This window comes from Ipomoea triloba, chromosome 10, assembly GCF_003576645.1.
Source record: "Ipomoea triloba cultivar NCNSP0323 chromosome 10, ASM357664v1".
Taxonomy (NCBI): domain Eukaryota; kingdom Viridiplantae; phylum Streptophyta; class Magnoliopsida; order Solanales; family Convolvulaceae; genus Ipomoea; species Ipomoea triloba.
Window position 1 is genome coordinate 10,251,474 of NC_044925.1, and position 16,296 is coordinate 10,267,769.

Below are 16,296 nucleotides of genomic sequence, written 5' to 3' on the forward strand. Positions count from 1 at the left end.
GACTAGCCTCCTTCCTTCTTTCTTCGATCGGAATACGAATGAGATCAAAAAGGCCATCATTGGGGCAAACGATGCAATAGCTTCGGTTAGAGCAAAGCCCAAAATGGCATAACCAAATAATTGTTTAGCCAATGATGGATTTCGCGCCACGGAATGAATCGAGGAACTAAGGACGTTTCCAATACCGACAGCAGCTCCCGCTGAAGCAATTGTAGCAGCTCCGGCACCCATTGATTTCGCACCTTCTAACATCTCGAGTTTAGAATTATCCTCACGCTTTTTCATTCACTTATGTTCTAGGGGGAACGAATAGTGGACAAAGGCTTACATCGTTCACTATCAACTTCAAAATTTTAAGCCGATTTTCTCTACCCCAGTGATGAAATGTATACATTGGTCTTTCCTTTGTCCTTTCCCCCTTCTTCCTTTCTATTGTCTTATCGATTCCTCGTCGATTCTTCCCCTCGTTCCTTTCTATTGGGCCGGTACACTTCACACCAGGCCAATCTCGATGAAAGTCAAAGCCTCCTTCGGACCCTGACGTGAACGGACGCTTTCTCATTGCCTTATTTGGGCTCCAGTCAGGCTAGGAAAAAGCCTCGAATCAAAACCTTTCACGGCTAAGCAAGAAAACTCCTGCGCATCCGTTTTCTTGCTCGTTGCTTGTTCTTTCGCGTCAGCCCTTGCTTGTTTTGTTGTTGTTAAGTCAAAAGGATGGGACTCTATAATATTGAAAGAAAAATGTAGAACCTAAAAGGAAAAGAACATAGGAATTACTAGTCTTAGAATCGAGTTGGACCGAAATAAAGGTTTGATTTCTTCGAGCGATCGTGCGATACTTTTTCTCTTCTTATTCGAGATATTATGTGCAATTAAGAAACCTACTACTGAATCTAATGAGTTAAAGTAAAATAGAAAAAGGATTCGATACAATTGAAAAGAAAAGAAATTTCATAATCATTTTTAATGCTTTTCCATTTTTTTTCCCTACAATAATTGAGTTTCATTTGTGAATTAAGTTAGACGACTTCTTATGACTTTTTACTTTAAAAAAAAGTTGCCATATCTCGGCAATAGGGTCTGTTGATTTGGAATCACGCTCTGTAGGATTTGAACCTACGACATCGGGTTTTGGAGACCCACGTTCTACCGAACTGAACTAAGAGCGCTTTCTTATCACAGTAGATACGACTGTAAAGAAAAAGGATTCTTTTTGTACCACCAATACATCTTGCATGCATCTAGTCTCATAAAATGAAAATATGTATGTCCGAATCGATCTCAACGGATCCCTCGTTACTGCCCAGAGGAGAAGAATAGGTAGGGATGAAGGGATTGGAACCCGTGAAATTTTTTACCCAAAACAAAGGCGCTACCAAGCTGCGCTACATCCCTTTCAATTGGTCTACAACAGTGTCATTGTAGAGAATCCCTGCCCTGTTTTCCTCTACATCGTTATTTCCTCCATCGATATAAAATGGATCTTGCCATTTATTCTTTTTTGGTCTTTATTGATTTATATACTCATCATCATCCCGCCGTTCCTACCAACGCTTACTTACTTATGAGCAAAAAAAAAGGGTTCTAAATAAGAAGCCCTTTGATTTGAATAAGCGAGGCTTTCCCGATAGAAAGATTTGCATGCAACAGAGATCCCAATTCCGTGTATCCGGGTAAGCAAGCCCTGCCCGCCAGCTTCCACCCAGACAAAAAAGGTGAGCGCCTAGCGCGAAAGCTTGCTTGACTAAGTAATATAAGGCAAGAAGCAAGTGATCCTTCTAATACAAGCTCTCCGTCGCTGGTCATGTCGACTTCAGCCCCTCCGGACCTTAAAGAATTCCAACACCCTATAAACTTAACAACAACAAATAAACAATTTCTAAATAACCAAGGAAGACGCTTATAGTCTTTAGACTAATACTCACGCACAACGGCTTCAACAAGAACTATATGAATAGCTAAGTAGCGCTAGTCTAAACTAGAAGTACATCGTTATTTCCTCCATCGATATAAAATGGATCTTGCCATTTATTCTTTTTTGGTCTTTATTGATTTATATACTCATCATCATCCCGCCGTTCCTACCAACGCTTACTTACTTATGAGCAAAAAAAAAGGGTTCTAAATAAGAAGCCCTTTGATTTGAATAAGCGAGGCTTTCCCGATAGAAAGATTTGCATGCAACAGAGATCCCAATTCCGTGTATCCGGGTAAGCAAGCCCTGCCCGCCAGCTTCCACCCAGACAAAAAAGAAACTCCTGCGCATCCGTTTTCTTGCTCGTTGCTTGTTCTTTCGCGTCAGCCCTTGCTTGTTTGTTAAGTCAAAAGGATGGGACTCTATAATATTGAAAGAAAAATGTAGAACCTAAAAGGAAAAGAACATAGGAATTACTAGTCTTAGAATCGAGTTGGACCGAAATAAAGGTTTGATTTCTTCGAGCGATCGTGCGATACTTTTTCTCTTCTTATTCGAGATATTATGTGCAATTAAGAAACCTACTACTGAATCTAATGAGTTAAAGTAAAATAGAAAAAGGATTCGATACAATTGAAAAGAAAAGAAATTTCATAATCATTTTTAATGCTTTTCCATTTTTTTTCCCTACAATAATTGAGTTTCATTTGTGAATTAAGTTAGACGACTTCTTATGACTTTTTACTTTAAAAAAAAGTTGCCATATCTCGGCAATAGGGTCTGTTGATTTGGAATCACGCTCTGTAGGATTTGAACCTACGACATCGGGTTTTGGAGACCCACGTTCTACCGAACTGAACTAAGAGCGCTTTCTTATCACAGTAGATACGACTGTAAAGAAAAAGGATTCTTTTTGTACCACCAATACATCTTGCATGCATCTAGTCTCATAAAATGAAAATATGTATGTCCGAATCGATCTCAACGGATCCCTCGTTACTGCCCAGAGGAGAAGAATAGGTAGGGATGAAGGGATTGGAACCCGTGAAATTTTTTACCCAAAACAAAGGCGCTACCAAGCTGCGCTACATCCCTTTCAATTGGTCTACAACAGTGTCATTGTAGAGAATCCCTGCCCTGTTTTCCTCTACATCGTTATTTCCTCCATCGATATAAAATGGATCTTGCCATTTATTCTTTTTTGGTCTTTATTGATTTATATACTCATCATCATCCCGCCGTTCCTACCAACGCTTACTTACTTATGAGCAAAAAAAAAGGGTTCTAAATAAGAAGCCCTTTGATTTGAATAAGCGAGGCTTTCCCGATAGAAAGATTTGCATGCAACAGAGATCCCAATTCCGTGTATCCGGGTAAGCAAGCCCTGCCCGCCAGCTTCCACCCAGACAAAAAAGGTGAGCGCCTAGCGCGAAAGCTTGCTTGACTAAGTAATATAAGGCAAGAAGCAAGTGATCCTTCTAATACAAGCTCTCCGTCGCTGGTCATGTCGACTTCAGCCCCTCCGGACCTTAAAGAATTCCAACACCCTATAAACTTAACAACAACAAATAAACAATTTCTAAATAACCAAGGAAGACGCTTATAGTCTTTAGACTAATACTCACGCACAACGGCTTCAACAAGAACTATATGAATAGCTAAGTAGCGCTAGTCTAAACTAGAAGCCGTTGCTTGTTGGCTTTCACGGTTTAAGGCGTAGCATTGGAATTGCTATGTAGGCTTTTGTTTACCGAGGGTTCGAATCCCTCTCTTTCCGCATCTTAACCTAATTAACTAATGTTACTGACCGAAATGTATCAAATAACAATGGAAATCATTATGGAAACTGTTAGACCTTTCTTTGATATAGATTCTCTATTCCTAATTGCAGTTTTTCGGAAAGTGAGCGCCTAGCGCGAAAGCTTGCTTGACTAAGTAATATAAGGCAAGAAGCAAGTGATCCTTCTAATACAAGCTCTCCGTCGCTGGTCATGTCGACTTTAGCCCCTTCGGACCTTAAAGAATTCCAACACCCTATAAACTTAACAACAACAAATAAACAATTTCTAAATAACCAAGGAAGACGCTTATAGTCTTTAGACTAATACTCACGCACAACGGCTTCAACAAGAACTATATGAATAGCTAAGTAGCGCTAGTCTAAACTAGAAGCCGTTGCTTGTTGGCTTTCACGGTTTAAGGCGTAGCATTGGAATTGCTATGTAGGCTTTTGTTTACCGAGGGTTCGAATCCCTCTCTTTCCGCATCTTAACCTAATTAACTAATGTTACTGACCGAAATGTATCAAATAACAATGGAAATCATTATGGAAACTGTTAGACCTTTCTTTGATATAGATTCTCTATTCCTAATTGCAGTTTTTCGGAAAAGAGTGGACAAGGAATTAAAATCTCCCTGCCGATCTATGATACATGAATAGGATAAAAATTTAGATCAAACCACTCCTTTATGCTATTTCATCTGGCTTCGATTATTCAATCTATAGTTAGCGCGTAGTGGGAAAAGAAAGAGAGAACAAGCGTTATCGCACAACCCTCGAGGCTTTGAAGTCCATAGCGCCCGATTCGATCACTCTATCGAGTAGAAGTCCAGGGATGCTTCAATCGATTCTTAACACCTTGAAAACTCCCTTCCTTATTTTGGATGAGAAGGCAAATTGTTAGCTTTCTCGGCTTAACGACTCTTTCTTCGGCCGCCCGGGACTGCTCTTTAAAACTTCATCCAGTTAATCGATATCTGTCAGTCTTTTCAGACTTCCCCTTCTTCCTCTAAGCACTTTGACTCTTTAAGAAAGGGAGTGAGAGTGGTCGAAGCTAGTGAATTGAATACCAGACGGGGTAGAAGGTTCTGTTCCTATTGAATCAGATCTGGCTTTTGCTTACTCCTGTCCATACGACCCGAGGGAAGAAGCTCCTGTCTCTTCTGCATTTGACCTGAGACTGGGAGTTGAACTCTCTCGATTTAAATAGACGGCTAGGAAGGAAAGAAGCATGGAAGCCCCTTATAGATTAGCAAAAACAAAGAAACTCTTTCTAAATAATATATTGGTTGTTGTTAAGTTAAAGGGGAGGAAACTCAACTCAAAAGGAAGAGTCCCTATCTCCATAAGAGGAGCAATACAGGAAGAACCGCAGCTATTGAAAATAAGCGATTTTAGCCCTTATGGCACGTTGTTGGAAGTTTTATCGGAAGATAAGTAGGCAAGGAGTGACCACCATCCAGATAGATGCTTTTTGAGTTCCCGGCTCCCGGCCTTAAAGAAGGAATACGAGGCGCAAAGCGTAGTGGATCTACTATTCCAGCTATCTTACTTCCCGAGGGGGAAGAAGCTGTTCTAGCTCTTGGCGACTCGGAACGAATGGTAACATGGTTCGAGATAGAGATGATGAGTAGGGAAAAGCCTTACTTAGCCATAAGAAAGGGATGTTGCTTCTCCCGCAGCTAATGTCGCCTCTGCCGCTGCATCGCTCTCATCTTAATGGCATCAGTCAAATGGAGGCAGAGAGACTAGAAGTGAATACCCGGTTTAGACCGTCGGGGAAGTCGACTCAGCAGTTCTTGCTTTTGTTTCAGAAACTGTGATAGGGGAAGCCGCTCTTTTCCCTGTTTCCACTGTTGAAGGAAAAAAAAGAGGGCCGCCCTAGTATCTACCAACGCTTACTTACTTATGAGCAAAAAAAAAGGGTTCTAAATAAGAAGCCCTTTGATTTGAATAAGCGAGGCTTTCCCGATAGAAAGATTTGCATGCAACAGAGATCCCAATTCCGTGTATCCGGGTAAGCAAGCCCTGCCCGCCAGCTTCCACCCAGACAAAAAAGGTGAGCGCCTAGCGCGAAAGCTTGCTTGACTAAGTAATATAAGGCAAGAAGCAAGTGATCCTTCTAATACAAGCTCTCCGTCGCTGGTCATGTCGACTTCAGCCCCTCCGGACCTTAAAGAATTCCAACACCCTATAAACTTAACAACAACAAATAAACAATTTCTAAATAACCAAGGAAGACGCTTATAGTCTTTAGACTAATACTCACGCACAACGGCTTCAACAAGAACTATATGAATAGCTAAGTAGCGCTAGTCTAAACTAGAAGCCGTTGCTTGTTGGCTTTCACGGTTTAAGGCGTAGCATTGGAATTGCTATGTAGGCTTTTGTTTACCGAGGGTTCGAATCCCTCTCTTTCCGCATCTTAACCTAATTAACTAATGTTACTGACCGAAATGTATCAAATAACAATGGAAATCATTATGGAAACTGTTAGACCTTTCTTTGATATAGATTCTCTATTCCTAATTGCAGTTTTTCGGAAAAGAGTGGACAAGGAATTAAAATCTCCCTGCCGATCTATGATACATGAATAGGATAAAAATTTAGATCAAACCACTCCTTTATGCTATTTCATCTGGCTTCGATTATTCAATCTATAGTTAGCGCGTAGTGGGAAAAGAAAGAGAGAACAAGCGTTATCGCACAACCCTCGAGGCTTTGAAGTCCATAGCGCCCGATTCGATCACTCTATCGAGTAGAAGTCCAGGGATGCTTCAATCGATTCTTAACACCTTGAAAACTCCCTTCCTTATTTTGGATGAGAAGGCAAATTGTTAGCTTTCTCGGCTTAACGACTCTTTCTTCGGCCGCCCGGGACTGCTCTTTAAAACTTCATCCAGTTAATCGATATCTGTCAGTCTTTTCAGACTTCCCCTTCTTCCTCTAAGCACTTTGACTCTTTAAGAAAGGGAGTGAGAGTGGTCGAAGCTAGTGAATTGAATACCAGACGGGGTAGAAGGTTCTGTTCCTATTGAATCAGATCTGGCTTTTGCTTATTCCTGTCCATACGACCCAAGGGAAGAAGCTCCTGTCTCTTCTGCATTTGACCTGAGACTGGGAGTTGAACTCTCTCGATTTAAATAGACGGCTAGGAAGGAAAGAAGCATGGAAGCCCCTTATAGATTAGCAAAAACAAAGAAACTATTTCTAAATAATATATTGGTTGTTGTTAAGTTAAAGGGGAGGAAACTCAACTCAAAAGGAAGAGTCCCTATCTCCATAAGAGGAGCAATACAGGAAGAACGGCAGCTATTGCAAATAAGCGATTTTAGCCCTTATGGTACGTTGTTGGAAGTTTTATCGGAAGATAAGTAGGCAAGGAGTGACCACCATCCAGATAGATGCTTTTTGAGTTCCCGGCTCCCGGCCTTAAAGAAGGAATACGAGGCGCAAAGCGTAGTGGATCTACTATTCCAGCTATCTTACTTCCCGAGGGGGAAGAAGCTGTTCTAGCTCTTGGCGACTCGGAACGAATGGTAACATGGTTCGAGATAGAGATGATGAGTAGGGAAAAGCCTTACTTAGCCATAAGAAAGGGATGTTGCTTCTCCTGCAGCTAATGTCGCCTCTGCCGCTGCATCGCTCTCATCTTAATGGCATCAGTCAAATGGAGGTAGAGAGACTAGAAGTGAATACCCGGTTTAGACCGTCGAGGAAGTTGACTCAGCAGTTCTTGCTTTTCCCTGAATGTGAAATTTGTTCTACATTCCCTTGCATGATTTTGAATGTTTTGAATGTTTAAATTGGTTTATAATGCTTCATAGAACTATCCTTTGATGTTTTCTTTCATTATTGATGGTTACATTGATGGATTGTTATATATTTTTGAGCTTCAAGTGTGAACACCATTGATGAACAATGGGTTTGTTAGATTTCTTGTTGAAATTATGAAATTGATGCTTGAATTGATGAATAAACATGTTGTAGAACTATTATATGCCATCAATTTGACTTTTAACATGCTACATTGCTCAAATTGAATTTTCAATTTCAAACCCTAATTTTGAATTTGGGGAAGAAGATGAAGTTGACTTTTTGAAATTCTTGACTTTTGTAGTTGACTTCTTATTTGACTATCAAATTGATATATCTTATGATGAATTTATGCATGTGTGTGATAATGGAATGATATTGTTGATATTCTTATGCTAGAATTGTCCAAAATATAGGGGAAACTATGGCGAAATTTTCGAAAATTCTTAGCCCTATATGTTTGCAATCCATTATCTTGACAAGGAATTTTACACAATTACAATGGTGACTTATTTGAGAATTAATTATTCAAAACCAATTACTGTGAATGTTAATTTCTATAATTTGTAGGATGGGACGCTCAAAGGAAATTGCAAAGAAATCAAAGCATGATCATGGTGAATCGAGTCGATCGAGGACACGGCAGCAAGCTACAGTTCAACAGGCTACGCAGGAGCCGGGGTCAAGGTCATTAAGACACTTGACACCCATCCAACTTACAACAGTGGATAACTATAAAGGGAAGCAGCTTTTCGTTGGCCGTCACTTCGACGACAACATTTTAAGAGAATTCGGTTGTTTGGACGAAGTAAACGGGCTTCTCAGGCACCCACAGCTCTGCTATCTATTTGAGTGGAGAGGACCCACCTATGCGCCTGTTACTTATGAATTCTTGGCGACCTTGGAAATTCGAAAGGAGGTCAATAATGCAAGAGAATCTATTTCGTTCACTCTATTCGGCAACCACTACAGTATGTCTGTCAACACTTTGGGTGTTACGCTCGGATTCCATAATGCCGTGAGCGTGTTCATGCCATATTTCAGGGACTTTAAGGAGGATTTTGATTCAGACGCAGTTGCTAGGCAATATTGGAGAAGCATCACCAACAATGCCCCATACAACTCTTCAAACTTAAAGGCAAACCTCATCACCCGCAATGCTCTAAAGGCTATCAGATTAGCCTTTGCTATAAATCTCTCCGGCAGAACCACAAATCGCAACAAGGTATATAAGCAGGATTTGTTTTACATGTGGTGCATGGAGAATGAGGTTGGCATCAACATGGGCGTTCAAGCTAGAAAGTGGCTCAAGACCTAGCAAAAGCCTAAGGTTCAGACTGTGTTTATCGGTCCTTTCGTTACTAGACTATGCTTCGGGTTGGGCCTATTGGACCGGTTGATGGGAGAAAGAGCTGAAGGTTGCACAATTTCTTTCTCCGTGGGTGAGTTCTTTGCCGCAGAATTAAAGCTTGGAGGTGATGATGCACTTGATCTAGAGGTTTCTAATGATGATGATGATGAGGACGAGGAAGAGAACGAGGAGGATGTTGTTGCACAGGAGCAAGGCCCTACTCCCATGGATTGGGACACGACGCAGAACTTTCATAGGCAGCTCCATGATTAACAGATGAACTACTGGCGTGAGCAGCGAACATGGCAAGAAGGCCATTTCACATCCATCTCTGCAAGACAAGATGTCCACACCGAAGACCTCAACTGCATGAGAAGGGCGGTGGAGGAAAATGATAGGAGAAGTGTTGTTCTTGAAGCTAGATTCGATAGGCAATTCCAGCCCTTCGGTGATGACTGATGCCTTTGGTCGTAGCCTTTTTTAGGTACAAGCAAATACCCGGAGTATTCCGGGGTTATCGATCCACAGGGAAGCGGGGTATCAAGCACTAGTTACTAATTAATTCACGAGAAGCTATTCCTACGTTAACAATGGGTATTTATCTATAATTATGAAAACAAAATAAATGAAGCAAGGCAAACGGACTTTTATATACAAGAGATTAAGCGCGGGATTTTTGGGTGTCAAAGTGTTTAATCACCTAGTGCCAATCTAAAGTGAAATAATCATTCGGGTTCAACAAGTGTGGATGATTGCAATCTAAAAGGTAAAGATTACTCTCGTAATTCAATCCCAAAATAAGGTAATTGGAATACTCACTCTCGTGAGCTATTCACAACATATAATCAAGAACTAGCAATAAATGGAATACCCACTCTCGTGGGCTATTCACAATTGGAATACTCACTCTCGTGAGCTATTCACAATAAATCCCTTAATCAACATGTCCTCTCTCGAGGTACAAGAATCAAGTGCAATTGTGGGTGCTCTAATTCATAGACAAATTTAGCAATGAAACAAGTAATTAGGATCCTTAACTACAAGCATCAAGAAATTAAGCCACGATTACAACACAAGTAATAAACCCAAATAGATATTTCATTCAAGCAATTAAAGAACTAGGCACATAGGTTCATAAACACTTATCAATCCAAAAATCCCAAAGGAAAGCTTAGCCTATCATGGCTAAAATAGATTCAACAAATATACAATAAAGTTTTAAAATAGAAAAGAGAGGAAGAAATTCTCCCGAATGAAGCCTCCAAGCTCTTCTCTTTGATCTCTCTTCTCCAATTGATTTTTCCTTTTTGAGCTCTTTGAGAAGATGAGAGCTTCCCTTTCTTGATCTCCTTTTGTCCAAATCCGCAGCCAAGCTTAGGGTTTGGAGAGAAAATGATGCTTTTATAGTGGGTGGAGAATGAGGGGCAAAATAGACATTTCATAACAGCAGAAATTTCAGATCTGCGATTTCTCGACGCGTCGAGGACTTTTCTCGACGCGTCGAGATATTCCCGAACCAAAATCTTGGCATTCTGCCAACTCTCGACGCGTCGAGAAAATTCTCGACGCGTCGAGAATCTGTCTGCAACACAGTTTCGACTTGCAGCCTAATTTTGACCCTTTTCCCTTTTGAACCACACTTTGATGTCTTCATAAGAGTTGTAGCCCTTGAAGTCTTCTTTCCAATGGTTCAAGAATCACCTCATTTGGATATTCTTAGGCTGAGATATGGTCCGATTACCGAGGTGTCGCCATGGTAGCGGGAATTACAACTCTTTGGCTCCTTTGGATTGGCTTTTGCTCCCAAATGGTTCTAATGCACTTCTAAACACATCAAAAACATCTAAACCAAGCATTATACCATTTTAAATATGAAAACAAGGAAATAACCATTGGACACAATATTTTATCACACAATTTACTATAAACCTACATAAAAACACAAGTAAAATCGGTACAAATGGGAGTGTATCAAACTCCCCCACACTTAAGATTTTGCTTGTCCTCAAGCAAACACAAAGAATAAATTGCAAATCAAAATTGAAGTTGTTCATACTCCTCTTTGTACAACCAATCATACCACAAACCAAACTTTTCACAACTCAACTTGTTTCAAGAATCACCTTAGATTGACACACAAGTTCCATTCTCAAGCCAATAACCAAGCACCTTTGACATTTAAGTGTGTGTGAATCTAGTGTGCACATTCTAAGTTGAGTTTATGCAAATGTGGTGTGTCCTTCATACTCTTACTAATTCAACTCCAAGATTGCATGCAAAGATCAAGTAGGACTTTTATTGAGCTTATAATGGGGCTAGGGGTTAAGGTTTAAACAAAGAATGGTAAGGAAATCAAAAAGAGAGAAAATTCACAATTATTCACAAATAGGATTTAGAAGAGATGAACTTTTTAGGAGCATTTTACAAATGAGAATAATGCAAATGGGATGAAAAGGTAAAAATACAAATTTTGAATTTTTTTTTTTTTTTCATTTTCTATTTTTTTTTTCTTCTTTTTCTCAATTTTTGACAAGAATAGCTCACGGGAGTAATAAGCATTCTAGTTTATTGAATAGCTCAAGGGAGTAATAAGCTATTCCAATTGTCATTGAAGGCAACCCCAAACATAAATATTTACAAAATAAATGTTGCAAATAAAATTCAATGCTCCATATTAAATCTCTTCAACAAAGAATTATGAATAAATGATAAATTCTCTCAAGGGTGAAGGGAAAACATTTTTGGTTAAGACTAAGGGTTAAATGACAAGGTTAGGACTCAATTACCTTAATCTTCCTATTAATGCATATGAGGAATATTAGGATAATTAAGAACAAAAGAAAATAAATACAACGGGGTTTAACAAAAATTCAAAAGGCTCAACGGGGGTAACAATGGTAACATATATAACGGGTAGGTTTGAAGGCTCGGGCTAACAAAAATGGCCTAAATCATTTCTAAGCATGCAATCATTAGACTTCACATAGAGAGTATTATGACAAGGTATAGCAATTAAACCAACACCGGTATCTCACATAAACTTTCACTAGCAATGCACAACACACTAGATCAATAATTTATCCAATTGATTAGTGGTTAACAAGGATATTGGCAAGAAAATAGCTCAATCATATGTTTAACCTTGATTCATCTATCACAAGTAAAATTGTAACAAGTCCAAAACAAACCACCAACCAACAAGGAGGAAATAATCACAACTTCAAGCCTAGATAGCAATTTATTCACACAATAAGCATATGAGTCATCCAAGCAAAACTTTACCTCAATACTTGTCCTCTCCCCCACACTTAAAAATTTACATCGTCCTCGATGTAAAAGAAAATGAAGCACCATAGATAAAACATTAAGCACAAGAGGGGTAGGGTGAGGTTGGATCGGCTTGAGAAAGATAATGCAATAAAGCACAAGGAGCAAGAGAAAGATAAAGAGACTCCCTAAGTGAGTATTGTGTGCACATCAAGAAGCCTCCTCAAATCAAGATCTACTCCTCAAAATCGATCCTACGAGCCAAGGGAAATAGACATCTAAACAAAAACGTAAGCATGGCATGACAAAATAAGGAGAGAAAATTATTAACCAAAATAAACTAAAGGTAAACAAAAACATAAAGGAAAAAAAAATTGCAATAAAAGAAAATGCATGAAAATGTAAGATAACATGGGGTGCCTCCCATGAAGCGCTAAGTTTAACGTCGCTAGCTCGACTCAACCTTTCAAGGAACAATCCATGCATGTTTGGACAAAGATGAGTCCATTTTCTCCATCAACTTTTTCTTCAAAATATGTCCTTAAATGCCGGGCATTAAGGAACTCCTTTAAGCTCAAAAGTAGCATATTCTCCTCAAAGAAATTGCAACAATCCAATTCCAAGAATATGCTATCTTCTTCAACCTTCATCTCTTTTTCCTCTTCTTTCTCTCGAACAAGTAACGAGAGTCTTGGATCCTTCTTATGCACCAATAAGAGATGAGAGTCTTTAGATATGAATATTGGCCAATGGGGGCCTATACTTACAAGAACATTGACACCTCTCGGTTCCCAAATTGTTCTAAAATTTTCATCAAAGAGGGTGTCATCCAACGAAGAGTGTTCTTTGTTTGTGCCACATGTTTCATCTTCTTTGAACACTTTTTCCATTGAGCCATTTTCAAGTAGTTCATTGTCACCATTTTCTTGCATCTTCATCTCTCCTTCTTTTCCCAAGATTTCCATCTCAATGCATTTATCACATATTTCTTCATCTTCCTCTCCAAGGTTCTCACACTCCCTTTTATTTTTATCAACCTCATGACCTTCCTTTGGCAAGCACAATTGTTGGTACGGAGACACTAGAGGGTCTAGAGTTCGCCCATCATATCGGTACTTGGGATCAAAGATGAAACAATTTGCACCCTCATGAGGTCCTCCACATAATATACAACATAAGGATTGTGGAGTACTTTCTTGATCAACTATTTCTTCATCCTCATCTTCAAGCTCCTCAAACTTCTTTTGAATTTTCCAATTAGCAATATGGTTATCCACTTGAGCTTGTAGCTTTTTTAGTTGAGACATCAAGTGCAAAAGCTTGTTACTCTTTGTGGATTCCACCTCAAATGTTGGGTCAAGTGGTTGGCATTCTTGTTGAAACTCTTGGTATGGAAGCACTTGAGATCGCCCACCATATTGGTAATTAGGATCAAATGTGAAGCAATTTTCCGCCTCATGAGGTCCTCCACAATATGTACACCACAAGGCTTGTGAACTTGGTGGTGTGTCTCCTTGATAAGTAGCTTGACTCATGTTGGCACAAAATCCTTGAGTATGTTGTTGAGAAACATGATTGGAGGGGTAGAATGTATAGCAATATTCTTCAAAGTGATCCCCTCCACAAAAAGAACACCATTGTTGTTGTGATGTGAATGCTTGAGAGGAGCCTTCATAGTCTTTACAAATAGCCGACATTGACGTTGTAGGTAATTTGAAAACTACTAAAATACCCTACAATGTCGACTCTTTACAAATAGCCGACGTTGTAGGTAATTTAAGAACAAAAAAATTAGCCTACAACGTCTGCTCTTTACAAATAGCCGACGTTGTAGGTAATTTGAAAACTACTAAAATACCCTACAACGTCGGCTATTTACAAATAGCCGACGTTGTAGGTAATTTAAAAACAAAAAAATTACCCTACAACGTCGGCTAATATTTACTAGCCGACGTTGTAGGGTAATTTTTTTTTAAATATTCATTTCATTTTTCTATTTACACCCAAAACCTGCTCAAATATATATAGCTATCACAATCACATTCAAAACCTGTACAATTTATATTTATAATATCAAAATTAATAAAACAATAAATCTCACACTTGATAATAATTAATAATACAAGTTCATAAAAGATTATCTATATTAATTAATACAAGCTATAATCTTCTCCCAAACTTTGTACCAAAAGCAATAAAAGCATTAATCACCTTTCACCACAATCACGCGATCACCCTTCATAAACTGACCTTTCTTCCTATTCCCAATACTTACAATATCACTTTCACCAGGTTGACGGAATTTCTCAACTTCATCAAAACTTGGTTCAATATTCTGAGTGCTAATTGATTTCACTGCCATTGTTTTATATAAAAATCCATCTTTGAACATCATGCCACCAATTTTCTCAAAATAGTGACCCGTCATTGGACTTCTCCTACGCTCAACACGTACCTTCATTTCGCTGAAAATAATAATAAGAACACATTATATTAATGACCACCCGGCCAATAGTTTATTTCTCGAGCTCAAATTAAAGATGTTAAGCAAAAAATTACCGAGCCTCATCTATGTTCATAAGACGTGTGGGAGGAATTATTGCTTTTCTGTTTGGAACTTCTCTCCCTTCCTATATAACAAAAGAAAGCCATAATCAATGACATTCAGATGAGAACAAAAAGCTAAGTAACAATTAATTAGTGCAAAGAAAGCTAATAGGCACATACCAATTTGTTTGCAAGAGCTTGTAAGTCAATCCTTGGGATTAACTTCACGGTAACTCTCTGTTTTACATTATCTACATCCGCAACCTAAAAAAATTTAAATATTAGAAAGAGAATTAAGTTTTAAGTTTTTAGAGACAGATAGAGAGAACCTTAATTACCTTTGCAAGGTCCCCTTTATAACTTCCAGTCTTCAGTCTGACCCAAGTATCCCTGGCAAGATCAACTGCTTTGCTTTCAACAGAAAGGACACCACTCATCTCTTTGATTGGAACAAGCATTATTTTTGCTGCGGGATATATCATGCGCATATTCTTGCATGCCTGTAGCAAAACAATTCAAGAGAGGTCAAATAATCAGTACCAAATCAAAACTTCAAAAAGAGCAAAGTATAATAAAATGCATACCTCTCTAACATGGGCCTCTTTGTCTGCTTCAATGTATATATAGTTTTTAAGATGATCAAGTGCTATAACAGACCTAATTTGCAACTGTGATCCCCTGTCAATACATTTCTGCATCAGACACACAGCAACCTCCCTCTCACAACCAATCTACAATATAATGCGCAAACACACACATACAATAAGCTTAATTGGATCATCAGGTGAAATCTCAATTCAGGTACAAGCTAACAACTACATACCGCACATTTCACCATCCATAACTTGGGATCTCTGACACATGGTAAAAGTGCTTGCTGATCTACATCATCACTAGCTTCCTCATACTCCACATAACTTGACCTTGCATATCTAGCCTGGATGCTTCTCTCAAGTACCTCAAAGTCTTCCTCTTCCTCCTCACGTGACAATTTTTTTTCGAGAAAAAAATAACTATATCTGAATCTGATGGAAAAAAAACACAAAGAAACAAACAAAACCAGTCTTACCAAATTTTGAATAAGGACATCAAGGAATCGTTGTTTTGTTTGGCTACCCTTTAATAACTGGGGAACATAGTTTTTGAAAACCCTGCATATTTTTGGAAAAACATCAAAAGAATCATTAATAGCATAAAAAACTTGAGTTCCAACAACTCAATTAGCATGGTCAGGTCATCTATGAAATGGAACTAAAAGAAAAAGTAATGGCTAGCTCTAAGGGAGTTCAAAAGCTGCAAAGTTCTGCTCAAGAAGTCTCTGGTACTATTTAAAAAATAGAGCAACACAAAACAGCAATATATATGTTATGATGCAGCAAATAGCAATATTTCTCAGAATTCTTGAAGAGGAGCTGACAAGCATCTACTTATTAACTTACCATGAATTTCCTGCAGCATTAGATATAATATCATAAATTATCCATGGATGAATCCCGGCTTGAGTACCAAGAGAAATGGCCTCAATAGAGGCAACAAAATGAATTCCCTCAAGAAGTTCAATCACCATTTTACTTTTGCTACAAGGGAAAAATAAAGCATATGTTTACCCATCACTATAAT

The 16,296-nt window shown here is 38.8% G+C and overlaps 2 non-coding genes across 2 annotated transcripts; both read right to left on the minus strand.

Moving 5' to 3' along the window:
* Nucleotides 1–1,095: 1,095 nt before the first annotated feature.
* TRNAW-CCA lies at nt 1,096–1,169 on the minus strand. The gene has a single exon. It is a non-coding gene; the product is annotated as a tRNA-Trp (tRNA).
* A 1,541-nt stretch (nt 1,170–2,710) lies between these two features.
* TRNAW-CCA lies at nt 2,711–2,784 on the minus strand. Its single transcript has one exon. It is a non-coding gene; the product is annotated as a tRNA-Trp (tRNA).
* Nucleotides 2,785–16,296: the final 13,512 nt, after the last annotated feature.